Source organism: Ammodytes marinus, assembly GCF_949987685.1.
Source record: "Ammodytes marinus genome assembly, chromosome: 13".
NCBI lineage: Eukaryota > Metazoa > Chordata > Actinopteri > Uranoscopiformes > Ammodytidae > Ammodytes > Ammodytes marinus.
The window spans coordinates 23,868,413-23,886,656 of record NC_137217.1 but is presented as its reverse complement, the minus strand read 5'-3'; the positions used below and the strand labels follow the sequence as shown (position 1 = coordinate 23,886,656).

The following is an 18,244-nucleotide window of genomic DNA, read 5'->3' as shown; positions in this document are numbered from 1 at the left end:
AATAGTTATGTAAACTTGTGATTTATATTCTCATGTCCTTAATTAAATCTGCAATTCACCAAACAAGGCGGACTTCTCTGTGTTGTTATTGGATTCTCTAATGTTTCTTTAAGTTTTCAACTTTCAAAAAACCCTCAATTAAATATCAACAGATTTCAGTTTATCTCATGCTCTGTCTGAAACAACACATGTTCCATGGACACAATTTGTTTGGACATCGTACAAATAAAGTTAAAAGGTGATATACTGTAGGTTAAGAATGGCTTGGTTACTACAGACCACTTTCACATCTGTCAAAATCATAATGCTAATACAATTATTTATCTTAAATCCAACACCGTTTATTTTAGACTTGTGTTTGAAGACTCCATTATGCTACCGTCCCCTGCTGATGTCCTCTTCAGACATCAGTGCTTTTACTGTCAAATAAACTGCTTTCAGTTGGACTGTGCCAGCGTAGTAAGGGTAGGTTCACTGGAGACACACATAAACACATACATTGCCCGGTGGATTAGTCTATAAACTGACCCACTCAACTCTGTGGAGCTATGGCAGTAAAATCTGCCTGTGTCAGTTGAGCCAGCAACCCTGCCACTGTAGAGGTTTATGGCAAGCTCACTCTATCCGAGTGTGGTTGACCTCATAGGCCAACAACACAACCTAAATGTCTGGACATCTCTGAGAGGGGAGAGGGGTTGGCTTCTGCTCTGAAAACAGCACCAGCTTGTATATAGTGTTGCTACGACCACATGGGACATCAAAAAGTGTGTCTACTAACTTACGAACGGCCCCACTGGAAGGCAGAGTGATCATTTGGCTAATATAGAGAACACATTTTCAGAGAGTCTCTCTGCTGAAAGCCGTTCATTGTGTTGCACTTGGTTGTTCACATGAAAGTGACAAAAAAAGGATGTGTCAAGAATGAAAAAAGAGCTAATGAAGGGAGTTTAGAACCCTGGCTGTGAGCTCCTTTCTCACCTGCACACAGCTGGACTATCCCGGAGTGAGGCGTGAATGTTGGCTTTGGAAGAATTGCAGAATTGGTAGCCCACAGCTCCCTTCTTATACCTTACATCAGAAATGTGTGTGTATGTGTGTTTGTGTGTGTGTGCGTGTGTGCGTGTGTGTGTGTGTGTGTGTGTGTGTGTGTGTACGTGTGTGTTTGTGTGTGGCTCAGAAGTTCTACAATCTTCCAAAACACAGCCTATGTGAAGAGAGCCTATGTGTAGAACGGTTGAAATCCCATTCACGCATTTAAAAAGCGTTAACTGGCAGCATACAGCGCTTTGTGCCATTGCATAATACCGTATCTCTGTATTCCCATCTTTTCATTCTTTCCAGCCAGGTAGCAGTAGCAGCCATTGCCAACACGACTGGCAGCAGAATGGAATAGCGCCACCTGATCAAACTCACACTTTTACAACCAGCCTAAATAAAAACAAATCAGAGAAAAAAAAAACTCTCTTTCATTGCAGGAATGTTATTCGAGAGATGCTGCGCAAAACACCAGAGCAGGGCAACTTAAAACATTGACGGCCACCGTTCCCGCCCATCTGTCTGACTTGACTTTCCTTGCCTTTTCTCTCCCCTAACTTAGGTGTCAGAGAGAGGCAGGGATCTTTTCACAAGGCAAAATTGGTTGTGAGTGGCAGAAATGAGATTGATTTTAATCAGAGAGCCTATAATTACATCGCTGCCGTTGTGTTGTCACTGCACGCTGACAACAGCCAGCCCTCCTGTCTGCCTGTCCTTCACTACGACTAGCCTATATCTCTTTGTCTCCCCCGTCTCACTTCTGTGTCTCTGTGAACTCTCTGTGTGACCCTGCTACCTGCCTTTCTGTCTGCCTGGCTATGGGTCTGACTATGTCTAAAAGCCTGTTCTTTTGTCTGTGTGTCTTTGGATCGCCTTGTAATAAGCAGTGTAATTCCTTTGTTTTTATGCATTTTCCCTCTGACGCACACTCACTGGAATGTTTTATTTATTCATCTATTTTACCTGAAGAGACAAAGGGATTGGCAGCTTTAAACATATGACCTTGGCGCGATTCACAACCTTCTGCTGAAGTTTGTTTGTGCTGCTTACTGTCTATGTGCTTGCTGTCGCTTGTTTGTGTCCCCGTCTTACCTTGTGTATATGGATGTACTATCCATTGTGACCTTGTGTGTCCTAACACACCATGCCTGTGACGAGGCTGCCATTGGGTCTGAGCTCGGCCATTCACTTCAGTTGTCTCTGTGACAATAAAGAAAAAGCACACAAATTGATTCAGGCCTGTTCAGTAAGATGATTGGCCAGTAGCTCAACAGCTGGCCAATCATATTCTGCTACCTCTTACAGAGACGCTATTGTTCAAATCTAAACAACCCTTTCCATATTTTTACTTAAAGAAAAATTAAATTAAACAAGAATAGATTTTTTTTGGCCTTTGCTTATTTTCTGTGAGGAATGCAGTCAAATATGCACACAACAATACACATTATTAACATGTCTGCACAGACAAAAACGCACATAAACACACACCCACTCACTCATAGAACTCCAATAACCAACACCAGTACCGAAACATTTTCCTAAATGTATGCCACCATAATCTCAATTAAGTGTATTTTGTTAGACGTATTATAACAAATGACACTTCCAGCGTATGTGATCTAGCAAAGATTAATTACTAGCATTAATCACAAATTGTATCTAGGGGAAGGTGGGGTGATTTGTGCATTTTGGAAGTTGCAAAACCCCTTGTTTCTAGAAAACCGTGGAAGAAATTGGAAATGTGACCACATATTTAAGAAGAGCCATCCATTTAACTCATCCTGTAAAGAAGGGAGACACAAGGAATAAGATATAAGCACATTTAAGCTAAAAAAACTGTGTTTTGCCTTTCAAAGTAAAATTTCCATGATCAAGGTTTTTTGATTATTGTGTCTGAACAATTATAGACACGTTTGAAAACATTTGACACATGTTTTAGTGCTTTGGTATGCTACACTTTGAGTCTATATAGTTAGCACAATGTCAACCCTAAATTGCTGCATCATGCCTATTATCCAAAATTCTGGGGATGGGGTGATTTGTGCGCAAGGGCCTGGGTGAGTTATAAGTAAGTAAGTAAGTAAAATGTATTTATAAAAGCACATTTATGACAGTTTGCACTGTCCAAAGTGCAGTACATAGTGCATTCAGTAGGTAAACAATGAAGGTAAAATAACAATAACCAAAATAAAAGACGTAAAGCCCATACATCCACATAAACACAGATAGTAGTGCAGAGGTAAGTAAGTAGTGCAGAGGTTAATGGGGAGGAAACACCAGGGTGTACATATGGGTTTTGAGCCTTGATTTAAAGGCAGAAATGTAGGGGGAAATCGCATTTGTCAGGTGGCAGTTGGTTCCACAAGCACGGAGCAACTAGTGCAAAGTACATTTCTGAGAGTTGTGCCAGTGGCATGGCTGTATACGCTGGTCACCAAAAGAAAGTGATTGTCTACAGTAGCTCAGAGGAGAGTGACATCTCAATTCCACTTAACGACACCACTGATGAGAGTTCAGATGGCCAGAAAGATGATGATGGTGACTTTGTCATTGTGACACAATGACGCACAAATCACCCCACTACGTGGGGTGATTTGTGCGACAAGACAACTTTTTTTCCGAAAGCTATATTTCTTAAACAGTTTATTCCAGATCCAAAGTTTTTATTGCCAGGGATGCACAACATCCTGAAATATATGTACATATTTGAGTTGGAGACATAACTGTCAAGGCCTCACTTTAAAATCACTTTGAGTAAAAAGTTGCACAAATCACCCCACCTTCCCCTATATTGTTTGGAATTGAGAAAAAGGTCATATGTGTAAAAAAAATTAAAAATATAAAAAATGCAGTTCATGTAGTGCTTTTAAGACCACAATAATGTCCCCGGTCAATTTGACCCAAACAGTACCAGAGGGTCCTAAACGGGGACATAATACAAGGGTTAATTGTAACATCATGAAATAGATAATAATATGAATACATAGAACATCTGACATATAATTATGATTAAACAACTGATGATTTTGTGTCACTAAGAATGCCAGGTGAAAAATTGTGAATTTAGCATAATCTTCTCAAATTAGAGCTGTATGGTTTGCATTGTAGCCGGGTCAAAAGGTCCTGGTGGCCCCTCCATGTTCAGGAGCCAGTGCTTCCGTCTGCCTGTTGGTTCACTTCCATGTTTGACATGACGGGGTACTGCATGCTCACCTCTGCTGCCTGGTGACGCACAGGACTTGTGACACTGCTTATCCAACCCACTCAATAAGAAGCCAACGCCGGAAGCAAGACAGAATGGCATAGGTCAACTGGGGCAGCTGTGGCGAAGTGGGTAGGGCGGTCGACCCTTAACTACAGGGTCGGTGGTTCGATCCCCCGTCCCCCTGCCACATGTCAAAGTGTCCCTGAGCAAGACACTGAACCCTAATTTGCTCCCGCTAGTTAGTCTACTATCGGTGTATGAATGTGTGTGTGAATGGGAACAGGTCTCCCTCTCTGGTCTCAATGCGATTTACCTGTATAAATAAAGGTAAAAAAATAAATAAAAGAATAATAAAAACTCCTCCCTTCTCCGTCCATCACTCCCCAGTGCCAGCAGTCGGAGTGGACTCCCTAATGATATGGCTGTGAGCCTGTGATAATAAACAAGGTTTAAAGGGACTGGAATTTTAGAGAGTTTGGGAGAGTCAGAGCATGATGGGTGAGTCAGGGTGGAGGGAGGGAGTAACTGAGAGGGGAAAAAGAGAGGGAGATTTGAGAGACAGAAGGAAAAGGCAGTATTAATATTCACAGACTCCCAGCGCTTCCTAAATATTTTATTACTTCCAGCTGTTTGATGTTAAGGAGACTCACCAGAGAGGCCCCCACTCAAACACACACGCGCACAAACACGAACAAAGACACACACACACACACACACACACACACACACACACACACACACACACACACACACACACACACACACACACACACACACACACACACACACACACACACACACACACACACACACACACACACACAAATAAAAATGGGATGCACACACACACCGTCACAGAGCCACACACTAGAACCCACATGCAAGTAAATACCAACACACACACAAACGCACACAAACAAGAACTCACCACTGCAAAGCTCCAAGTCACAGGAACCACATGCAACATGAACAACGACACACACCAACACACAGACACATACACACACATACACACACACACACACACACAAACACACACACACACACACACACACACATACGTGCACGACAGGAAACACAATAAAAACATGCATGTTTACAGCACCGCAATAGCACACACCATCACACCACATGCAGCACGGATACACAACTATAACACATGCACGCACACACACACACACACACACACACACACACACACACACACACACATACACACACACACACACACACACACACACACACACACACACGCACACACACACACACACACACACACATCATGCATTCATGTAGACACAAATACACATGCACACAAATGCACGGCACTGACTGTACATCGATCATAATGTGTCTTTGAGGAATTCTGTCACGTTTATTCATTTATTTATTGGCTTATTTATTTATCTGTGTATTCATTATTCGTTGGACTGACTTTCTTTTTATTCACGAGCTCAGTTCCGAGGGGAGATCGGCAGAACATTCATCTTCTGATGAGAGCAGTCATTAATTCAGAACAGGCCCATCCCTGGCTCTCTCTCTCTATCCCTCTCTCTGTCAGCCTGTCTCTTTCTCTCTGTCCATCAGACGGGCTCACTCGCTCTCTGTCTCTGCCCATCACCAGCCCGACTTTCTGCCACTATGCCTTCCTAGATGTCCATCTTCCACTCCTACTGTTTTCCACATTCTCCCAGGCTGTGTGTCTCTCTTTTTTTCTGAATTTTCCAGCAATGCAAACCCTTCTTCTGCATCACTGAGAGGCTAAGCCCATATAGTCGTGTGTGGACAGAGTAGATGACAGTCCACTTCACTAATAATAATGCACTGGAGTTTTCAGATATACATTTTTTTAAAGATGTCTTTTCATGGTGTTCCTTGTCTGCACTAAAATGTGTTTTTTTTTTTCAAATTTTCATATATCTGGGTATTAATAAAAATGAGCTCAGTAGGTATAGTTGGGGGAATTACAAACTGTGCAACAGCACCACATGAACAAATGCAAAATGGCTGCAGGTACTGGTGATGAAATTTGATCTGGGAAGGCTGATTTGAGTGACAGATTTATAACTCACAAGGCTTATCAGACGCCAAAGGACTGGACAGCAGTTTTTAATACAAAGTGGGGGTTTTATGACTCTGGAAAGTTATCACAGAGACACTCATGATACTCTCCATCTCATGTTACAAAGTCATCTCCCTGGAATGTGCACTTGCAGTTTACATTTGCGATCCAGGGTATATACACATTTGTAAGATATAGTATGGAAGTATTGATATTATAATGTATTCTGCAGCTGCTGCTTTTTCTTATTGATTTCAATGACCAGCTCAACACATTCAAACATTTGGTTTCTTAGACAGATTGCCTCTTCTACATACACTACATTCTAATGCGTCAGAACTCAGAAATCTACATTCAGACAAAGCTAGAATTTGGTCTCGTGCCCGATAATCCATTTCAACATATTCAGCGCGCTTTTATAGCCATCGGTATAAGTTTCTCGCAGAATTCTGGTTGGATCTCTGACCTCCTCTAAACCAGATTTTACTGACTCCTTGCATTGAGTTGTCTTTTCGGGGCAGTCCTCATGAGTCCTCGTGTTTCTATGGGGTTGGCGTCAGGCCTTTGGGAAAGCCATTCCAAAACTGTTATTGTGCCCTAAAGAAGGATATTAACGACTCTTGGGATTTATTCATCTTTTCATTTTTTTTCATTTAATAGAACGTGAACTAAACGATAGAAATATGGTGTTCATGTTACAACGTAATCTACCAGGAATGTGCACACACATGTAGAGTTATTGCTGGGCCACCACATTGCATTGCTGGTTGGCGTTCCATTGTGTTGTGGCAAAACGAAGCCCTTTTTGCATCGTTGCCAGTCCCAGTGGTCTCACTTAAATGAATGAGGGGGGAAGGGGAATTTGATTTTCTCAAAATAGTGCAATGTTGGTCTGAAAAGACTTACTGTGGTCTCGAACTTGTATCTCCCTTTCTTATTCTTTCTCTCCTCCGTCTCTGTGTCTCTCTCCTCCCTCTTTCTCTCCTCCTCTGATCCGTCTACCCCCCGTGTTCCCAGGCCTGTTAATCAGCAGATTGTTAATGAAGGCCCGAGTTCAAAGACACACGGAGAGAAACGAGGGAGGGAGAGGAAGGCACAGAGCGCTGAGATAGGGAGGAGTTTTGGACCAACCGTCTGTTTGTCAAAACATGTCCACTCGTCTGTCTCCTTTGCCCGTCTTCTCCTCTGATGTGAGTCCCTCAATGAGCTCCCCTGGCAGGAGCACAACACTGCATTTGCTCTTTGGGTTTTTTCCCTTTCATGTTCCATTAAATTTGAGCGAGAATGAGACACAGAAGACAGCCTGAGAGTGTGTGTGAGAGAGATTAATTACATGTTTCAATAATGGAGATTAATTAGTATTATTTAAACATTGACAGTATATCAACTAGACGTCAAGCATTTTGCCAGGCACACACTAGCGCTCTCGACTTTTTAATGGGTGAATTCACGTCTCTCCGTGGCAGCCTAAAAGTCATCTCTTCACACCTCTTCCCCTCCCCTCCACTGCTTCCTTCAATACTGTACATCAACTCCTCTGGCTTAACAAAAAAAATTAGCAAAATCATCAAAAACAAAAACAAAAAAAACAACAACAAAATTGTGTTTTTTATTTTTGTATTTTTCTGTAACAGTAAATGTGTATCCGTGTATCTGAATCTGAATCTGATGAAAATGGGGGCGGGACCTGATAAGCCTTTGGCTTCTTCCGTCACCCTTCGGACACCACAAAGTATGATGTATGATGTGAAAGAGATAATTGTGTATTTTGTGGTATTGTCCGAAAGAATAATAAATAAATAAAATAAATAAATCCCAAATTGTTGTTTTCGTGCATATCATCTTGTGTTTATTCCCACCACCTACATTAAGCTTTGCCAGCTTCAAAATAATCTTCCTGACATTTATCTTTTCCGTCTGCAAAGGCTTTTTATGAAGGACAGCAGCACAGAGAAAACCCTCAAGTTATAGAAGCACTAACGAGCCCGACCCTTTCCTCCCTCCCTTTCTCCTGGTGGAAGCCATCACAAAAGTCAAAATATAGCAGGAGAGAAAAAATCAAACGTACAGTGGCTGTGGAGATGTCACACGCACATGGCCCCCGAAAAAAGAAAGAAAAAAAGAACTTCTCTGCAGCCCGGCCTCCACTTTGAGAGGGTGACATAAAACAGCGAGGAAAAGAGGGAGAGAAGGCAGAGTCACTGTAGAAAACCAGAGCGTGAGCCCTCAAACCACATCCCAGCACCACAGGCCCGACCTCACCCTTTTTAACAGCACCATATTTCCCCCAAAATGTATCAGACGTAGTAGCACGTGATAGACAAATGGCAGCGAAATCTCTGATAAATCAACGGACCCAGTTTTTTCTCTTGGGGGGGGGGGGGGGGGGGGGGAGTGCTGTCTGCTAGAATCATTTGCAAGGGAGTGACAAGAACACCGGTTCAAACAACATATCTAAATATATATATATATGATATAACTTAAGTGAAAGCAAACATATTGGCACTTGTGGCCTTCAAATATTCTAAACCACACACACACACACACACACACACACACACACACACACACACACACACACACACACACACACACACACACACACACACACTTAGCCTATATACAACCGTGCACATATGCATGCAAACCCACACAAATGTGTCAAAGAAAACCATCTAAGAAGCTAAACTCACTCTTTAGTTAAACTTCTCTCATAGGCCTTTCACACCGCCGCAAAATCGGCGCTAGTTCTGGGCTAGTTCGGAGTTAGAGCCAGTGTTTTGGTTTCACACCGCCAGAAAGCCTGCTCCGGGCCGTAAAAACCGGTTCAACTCATACCCCAGGATTGAGCAGGGTTTGAAGTGAACTGCTTGCGCCAGCGGCCGGGGGAGGGATTATCCTGACCAACCAGACCAACTAAAACCTCATGCCCGCCATGTTTAAAAACACCGCTACTACGAGACGTAAACATAACATAATTACCGAACGTAGCGATCAAATTGACCGGCGAGAATACGCTGTATGGGTCCTGTTTGGTTAAGAAAGCAAAGCGAGAGCTAACACGTGTAAAAATAAGACGTATTCGCCGCTGTTGTTGTGCTTAAAGCTAGCGGTAGCTTTAGCGTTAGCCACAAGAGCAGCGGCGTCGGGCGACGTACACACACGTTTACAGTGACGTCATGACGTTGCTCTCTTGCCGGCTCCATGGCTGTCTCCGGTCGATGTGAAACCAACCGGTTCATAACTGGGATAAGGCTGTAACCAGTTTTGAACTGACCCCAACACCAGCCTGGAACTGACTCTTGGTTCATTTTGGTGTGAAAGGCCTATCAGTGCATCCTTGCTGTTGGCATGATGCAATTGCTCAACCTTTAACTGATGTTGATGAATACAGAATAGCAGCAGGCAGGGATCACACACACATATAAAATGTTCAATACAACGCTCCATATCTATGTGCATGCCCTGGGATTGAGATCTACCAGTCCTGAAAGCTGAATAGTCCATCGACTGATCAAAATTTTGCTCATCCACAGTAGGTAGATTTGTGTTTTTGTCTGCAATGACTATCTTTAAATGTATGTCCTTACATGGCCAAACACTTTGGAGCTTTCATCATACACTCGTATGATGTGGGAGTTTGAGATACTTTGGTATACTAAAGTAACAAGATGTCTGGTTGGACTCTCACAAGACGTAGACGAGGGAAGTGAAGAAAAACCAAACAGCGGGCATCCGCCTCATATTTAGCTCTACGGGGTATATTCGTATGTGTGTGTGTGTGTGTGTGTTTGGTGTGAATGTGTTTGTTTGTGTGTGTATGTGTGTGCATGTGTGCATGCATGCCTGCGTGTGTATGTATGTTTGTTTGTGTGTGTGTTTGTGTGTGTGTGTGTGTGTGTGTGTGTGTGTGTGTGTGTAATTGTGTAATTGTGTGTGTGGGTGTTTGTGTATCCTTTCTCCAGCAGGACCCCCAGATCAAAACCGCAACCCACTCTCCCTCCCCATGCCTCTCTCTTCCTCTCCCTCACTCTCTCTCCATCTCTCCACCCCCTCTCTCATTAAAAAACTGCAGGCCCTGGCTTCTAATTAAATCCCACTTGAAAAGTCTTAAAGTCAGCCTCAGATTGATTCAATTTGCATTTCTAAAACAGAGAACATTGCCTAAAAGGATTAATAAATTGGACGAAAAAATGCCTTCTTTCTGCGCCGCGCCGTCAGAGCTTGTAAGACAACATCCAAAGAGAAATATCCCCCCTCAACAAACGTCTATCCGACATATGCTCCTGCGCTCTCTCTTGCACGTCCCTCCCAGGATGCCAGCAGAGATAGGAAGTGTGTATCAGGACTCAATGTATGTGTGTGTGTGTGTGTGTGTGTGTGTGTGTGTGTGTGTGTGTGTATATATGTGTGTGTGTGTGTGTGTGTGTGTGTGTGTGTGTGTGTGTGTGTGTATGTGTGTGTGCGTGTGTGTGTGTGTGTGTGTATGTGTGTGCGCATGCATGTCCTCAATGGAGCAAGTGCAGAGTCCTCTGAGGCACTGTCGGGAAAGAACACACGCAATCTGACTCTTACTGCGTGTACATGTGCATGTACTGTATGTGTGAGTGTGTGTGTGTGTGTGTGTGTGTGTGTGTGTGTGTATGTGTGTGTGCGTGTGTTTGTGTGCAGGTCTATTTATGCTTGTGTGTGTGTGGGTATGTGTGTATGTATGTGTTACTTTGTTGGAGCGTGCCAGAGTGCTGAAAGTGACAAGGAGGCACACTGGGAAAAGATCCTTGCAGTACTGTCTGAATGTGCAGAAACAGACCCTGGCAATGGAGCCATGCCATTGGCTAGTGGACACCTACAGCAACATATTTGGAAGTCCAAAAACACGTTGCCAGCTAAGAGAGCCAGATTCAATTAGTGAAATTAAATAAAAAGAGCCAGTAAGACATTTAAAATGATGCCGCTGCCAAAGGAAAAGAGGAAATATTAATATGAGAAATTACATTTGCATTCACACAATACAGGTATGTTTCAAGTTGTACCTTAACAGGTTCTTGGAGTATTTGTGTTTTATATGTAACCGTGGAACTGGGCAAACAAGATAAGAGCTCTGATGACAAAGGCATTTGCATCTGTAAAACATACTGTGTTGTTCCTTTGAATGATTTGCATGTGTTTTGAGTGTATGTAATCTGCTCTCGATCATGCAAGACATGTTCAGCATCTTTTGATCCCACACAATATTATGAAAAAATGAAATGAGACATAACTTATCAGTAACACCTTTATCAAAAGTGTGTCTTTATTTGTTGTTACAGTCACATTCTGTATGTCTTTACAATTGTTTTTATTATCCTATGTGCTGTTCTTTATGTTTATTGTGACTTAATTGGATCAGTGAAGATCATATTGGTAAAAAAAAATATATATTTTTGCAATACTCACGCAACAAGTCCAATTTGTTGAACCTTGTGAATGTATGGTTTGTGTAATGGAGTGGACTGTTGGTTGGGACACATTGTCAGTGTTGTTATTTGCCCGTCAAACTGGCTCGTATAATGGCTGATGGACTTTCATTGACTGCTGGTAGCTCAGTTGTTGAAGCCTTATTAATAAGAAAAAAAATAGAACCACATGGAGACAGACAGGCACAATATGCGGCATCACTGCACGACACTTGGTTTGCCTATAATCAGAGTGACTCGGGCAGATAAAACTATAGAAAACGTCTGATACAGAACGGTCTGCAAAGGAAACCAAATGAAAGAATTTGACATAATAGAAGAAAAAAAATCTGTTCAAAGCAATACAATCCATGATATTCATTTGAATAAAAGTTTGAGAGGGTGACTTTAGAGAGGATTATAATGAGCGCTAGTAGGCTGTGCAGAGGAAAGGACAAAATCATCATGGAGAAATGAATGTTGAGAGGGGAATTATCTGATGCTGCTTTGTATTAAACAACACTGACCCCTAGTGGTAATAATAGTTAGGATCACCCACATTGTGATTTGCATAATGCCTGTGCGCATCCATGGCGCATGCGAAGGTGAGCACACTTGTGTCTCTGCATGAGGACAATAAAGACCGAAGTGCAATATGTCTGTATGAATGTGTCTCTGTAGGTGTATGTGTGTGCATTTCTTGTTTATGTTTTTTATGTGTGTTTGTTCATGCTGCGTACAGGCTACGTGCATGTGTGTTCACTTCTCCACATATCATGAGAAATACAATTATGAGAACATTATATTTAAGAACAGAGTCTCTGTACAGTGTGTGTCAGTGAGGTGTGTGTGTGTGTGTGTGTGTGTGTGTGTGTGTGTGTGTGTGTGTGTGTGTGTGTGTGTGTGTGTGTGTGTGTGTGTGTGTGTGTGTGTGTGTGTGTGTGTGCCTGTTCTAATAATGGTGCCTGGTGGACTGGGGCTTCGTTTGATGCGATGAAGGCCGACAGGCGTGAAACAGGTCCAATCAGGCGCGTGGGCGCTGCCAATTAACCCTTTTCACTGTGTGAAACCAAACATAATTGCCTGGGGTGCAGGGGGCCACTGGGCCATGGCCTGCCCAGCGTAGGCTGAAATGGGCATTAGCAGTGCTGCCAGGTGACCATTACACACAATTGAACTGCTGGGTGTTTCTCCAAATCACATAGTTAGAGTTGCTACCCAGCCCTAATTGGCATGGCATTACCAAATGGCCCCTATTTCTAATTTTCACACCCACACAATTTATCTGGAATATCTTTGGAGAGATATCGCACTGTGCCAGCTTTATTACACAGCTGCAGGCATACTGTATTTCAGTGATATTTTAACTTTAGCAGTATGGATATGTTATGTTGGAAATATTAAACTCCTTTATTTGTTGTGCATATTGACATCGCAGAAATACTGTTCAGAATGTTCTGATAACCGTGACTGTAACAAATAGTGGTTAATAAGATTAGCAGTGTGCACAAAAAATCAAATTTTATTCATGTTATGCTCAAGGCAAATACCCCACATTTATAGTCAAACAGCCAAAAGTAGAGCACAGTTTAAGTGAAACTGGAGCAGCATGTGTTCAGCAGTGAGGCTGAAATAACAGCGTTTACTAAAGTTCCATTCTTATTAATTATTTATTTTCTTTTGGTAAATGAATGATCATGGTTATTACCACTGTGTGATAAAATGACTTATTATTGATGAAAATTCATTTCAAATTAAAGGTGAAGTAAGCGATATATTTATGTTAATATACGTGTGAAATCGCTCTATATTCATACAGTGATCACTTATTTAGTGAGCGCGTCTCATAAGTCCGATCTCTCGGTCACCCGCTCTGTAATCGGCAAATACATTTTTCTGGGATCCCGAAACTGGTATCCAATCAGAAGAGAGAAAGCTACAAACCAGTACGTCTCACTGGCGGTGCACGCGCAGAGCGACAGATGGGTGAATGTGTACTGTATGTGCCTACAATGGCGAAGCAGGTAAAAATTCTTCCCAATGTCTGTTTTGATGGTTTTTATCATGTTTTTTCGCACTTACGGATCTGAGATGATGCTAGATAACTTGCTGCTTGAAGACCGCAGTGCATTCATGTGGTGACGTAGGGACGAGGGAGGGGACTGCTAACTGCAGTCACTGACAGGAAGTTAGCTAAAAGTTCCATTTCACTCCACTGAACCTTTAAAGAGCTACACAAGAACTGAAAAAGAAGCAATTCAGGTGTCTCAGAAATTATTGTTGAATAGTATGTGAAAAAAAATGCTATAAGATGTTAAGGTGTTTTTTGTGTGTGTATTTCTCTTTGTAATTTCTGTGTGTGTTCATATATAGCGTGTGCAGTTTACAGTTTTTGCCTGATGCTTAAACACTAAAAGTGGTTGCAATGCCCAAAGCATCACAACCATAACTTTGGTGTCCATGCCCTAAACACAAGCATCAACCCTACAAACACAATATGTGCTTTGCACTGTTTGAAATTCTCCAACCCACTTCTTGCAAAACACTACACAGTGTCGTTAATATACTATAATATATATTTCAAAAACTAAATCTCCTGTAATCATTAGGAAAACACATTTATTGAGAATACAAAACACAACCAAACTTGGAAAATCACACAGACTAAGACACATGAAATATACAAACTAAAACTAATTGAATACCAATCAATGTGAGCCTACAAATATACTTCAGGTATGCTCACTGCTCAGCATCTTTGTAAAACATAGTCAGAGGGAAGAGGACAAGAGAGAGTGGCAGGAGGACGAGGACAAAGAAGGCAACAGACGGAGACAGGGTCACTATAGTAATAATAATAATAATAATAATAATTAAAACTGCAAGCAGTGATGACCGGGCCCTCGCCCATCCATGCTGCTCGCCGTCCTGGCCGTCCTCGGCGCTCCGGGTGACCGCACAAGAGAACGTGCCTCTTCGGAGCGCGCGGCACAGCAATACCTGTCGCCGGAAGCGCGGAAGTTGCCGCAACGTGCTTGATATGGATGCAAGGACGACCTCAGGCCTGGACTCTTACCAGGAAGGTGAAGTTTGGAGCACATGGACCATTGCAGAGCGAAATTACAGCGAAGCGCGACGTGTGCTTGTGTACGGTCATTACCGTTCGAAAGGCCGTGATTTGCAGTAAATAAACGTCCACATGTGTCTCCAAGTGTCTCTGTAGGCTATTTCAAAGGAAATTAAGCAAGTACACTAATTATAACATTAATCAATTATAGGTTTGCATCACAGAAGGCATATTGGCCTATAATAATGAAAAAACACCACCTATGTGTACAGTTGTGAAATGTTTTGAATGAAATGCAAACCTCAGTTAATCATTTGCTCTTGTTTCTCTGTCCTGAGATTCACACAGACTGAGCAGTCTTGTTTAAATGTTACAAATTGAGCTAATTAACGGAACTCCAATTTTTTTTGAAGTTGCTGCAGAAGTTATCTCAGCTAATTGTATAATCAAACATCTAATTTTATATTAAGGTGATTGTATGCAGAATGCTCATGCCAGAAACAGTGTTTTTGTACGGATTAATAAATAAATATTAGCAGGTTCTCAATAGTATTTCAATTTGGGGGAGGGGGGGGGGCGAAAAAATGTCTGTCCCCTGGGGGGGCATGACAGAAAATAATTGAGAACCACTGGGCTAAGCGAAGTCTTCAGTCCCTTTATTTGTAATGCAATACTGCCATTTAGTGGGAGTAGGATGTGTAGATAAATGTATCCAGCAGATGGCAGTCTCTTCCTACTTAATGTAGGAAGAGAGATCTGCCTCTGGGCTCATAGGAAAATAAGCTCCCATTCACAGCATGCAGTACCAATTGGTTGGCCACTAGTCTATGCTGGCTGCTCGGAGAAGGCAGCATCCTGGGGGCCTGGTTTTATGGGCGAATATTGCTAAAAAGAACACTTCCTGTTGATTTTGGGGCGGGGCGTCAAGAGGCTTTTTTGTTCGTACTGGGATTGTACATCGCTGTATGAAATTGTGTGGTTCTAAGTACAACACAGCCTTAGTTATGATCAATCAAAGGGTTCATGACGTGCGTTTGTGATGGTTTTTGGCCAATCAGGGGCCAGTGCTGCAAGACGGTTATTCCGGATAAATCGAGCTTTCGGGTATATCATCTTCCATGTCGGAGGACATACCCTATCATATTTTCTTTTGCACAAAAAGTTGTTATGTGTGCACTTTACTCTGCAATCCTGCAGAGTAATGTGGAGTTCTGACTTTTGCCGCCATGTTGGCGAATATCGGCTCCCACCTCGTCATAGTTATTCGGAATCAAACAAAAAAATTATTGGTGTATATTCCATGTCTTGTGAGTGTCCCTAGAGTTTTCGTTTTGCTAAATATGTTCCTGCTAGGAGTTAAAAAATTTTGAACTTTTTGAGGATTTTCGAGTCAGAAATTCACATATTTCAATTTAAAAAAATTCCTGTTGATTTTGGGGCGGGGCTTCAAGAGGCTTTTTTGTGGGGCCTGCAAAGATACATTTGGGTTATTAATTTGGTGCAGCTAGGTATAACACAGCCTGAGTTATGATGAATTAAACTTTCGTGAGGTGCGTATTTACGCGAACTTTGACCCCAAAAAGATCCCTGGTTCTCGGACAACTTCCTGACCTTTTCGCAATTCCTTATCGGGCAAGGGTCTTTTGTATTTGAGAAGTGGTTTGACGTCGCTGGTGCAATATCTCTAGGAGCCTTACGTCAAAATGCGTAAAGATGTAAAGTGGCGGTTTTATGCACTGAATCCAACATGGCCGACTTCCTGTTGATTTTGGCCAATGACATACAATTGCATTTATGTGCGCCTTGGGCCATTACATGTTGTCCGGCAATTTCAGGCTTCTAGCCCAATTTTTGAGCATGCATTTCCTGAAAAACAGTTTTTGGCCATAGGGGGCGCAATTTGTGTGCAAAAATCCTGAACCACTGATACATTGCAATTTTTTGCAGGTCTGACATGCCTGCAGAGTTTTACAACTATTATGCCAGGGGAACTGGGTGAAAAGTGCCGTTAAACCCTAGGAATAATAATAATAATAATAGGGAATAATAATCACACCGATTACAATAGGGCTTTCGCACATGTCTGTGCTCGGGCCCTAATTCATTTTATTTGAGGGCGCCTTTCAAAGCACTCAAGGTCACCTTACAGGGCAGTGTTTAAAAAACAAAATCAACAATCATAAAAACACAAGAAAAAGATACATTGAAACAATTTACACAAGTGGGGTGAAATGGGTGGGAGACAATGAACTAGATTGAATATGTCAGTTTAAAAAGATGTGTTTTTAGACGGGACTTAAAAGTGGAGAGAGTGTCAGAGTTACGAATGTCAGATGGGAGGGTGTTCCAGAGGTGGGGGGCAGATCGGCTGAATGCCCTGGACCTCATGGTGACCAGGCGGGCGGGTGGTACAGTTAGTGGACCATGTCATAGATCATGGCCTAACAATATAGGAGGCTGGTCTGAGAGTCCAGCCCAACTGCACAATAGCTCCATAATTAGGTCATTTAGACTGGATATCAGGAATATTTTCACTGTTGGTTCTCAAAGGATGACATTGCATGTGATGTCGATGAGGCGATGTGGCCAAACGCAAATGGGAGGTGGTATCCAAAGGATTCATAATCCACCCGCCCCATTCCTTACAACATTGTTTTTTTTGTTTTGTTTTTTGGCTCTGGCACACATTGCCAAAAACATGTGTATGGGAATACACAGACATAAACAATGAAAATAACGCGCAACAAAGATAAGGACACATAAACGTATAGCTACTGTATGTACAGCAATATGTAATATGTAAATGTAGATATACATTTTCTTATACATTTTATTTTCTTTAAATAAACCCAACAAATAGAAAACGGCTTACATACAAAATACAGACAAAAGTGTAAGCTGTAAATACATGTTTCAAAAAGTGCGATAGGCAGAAAACATATCGAATAAAGGTGTCAATATAAATATTAGTATATTAACTCATTATAATTATTAGGTTTTTGCAAATATGTTGATATCAGTGTCTGTGCCAGCAGGATTATGACAATAAACTGCAGTACAGTAGTACTATTACTGGCTATAAAGTCACAAGTTACCCTATACACAAACAGGAAGTAGTCTTATTTATGTATATGTATATATATATATATATATATATTAGTGCAATAAAAGAGCAACACATTATAGAAATAAAATATAGAAGTAGCACCTTAGGAAGAAATTAAAATACCATTTAACTTAATTTACAAAATGAAATATTGTAATATCAATGCGATTTTTTATATAATAGAGCACAAAGAAAGACTGGATTATGGGAAATGAGATGGTAAGGTTAAATTATCATATGTAAATATGACAATTATTAATTTGTAGAATGCAGTAGATTTTTTGGTATTTCTATTCATATTGCAGCAATGCTTGAAGTACCGTCCTTTGTCCCC

The 18,244-nt window shown here is 41.7% G+C and overlaps 1 long non-coding RNA gene across 1 annotated transcript in view; it reads left to right on the top strand.

Moving 5' to 3' along the window:
- LOC307259869 overlaps positions 1-18,244 on the top strand; it is a 143,315-nt gene that overhangs the window by 36,074 nt on the left and 88,997 nt on the right. The gene's annotated exons all lie outside the window — the stretch shown is intronic.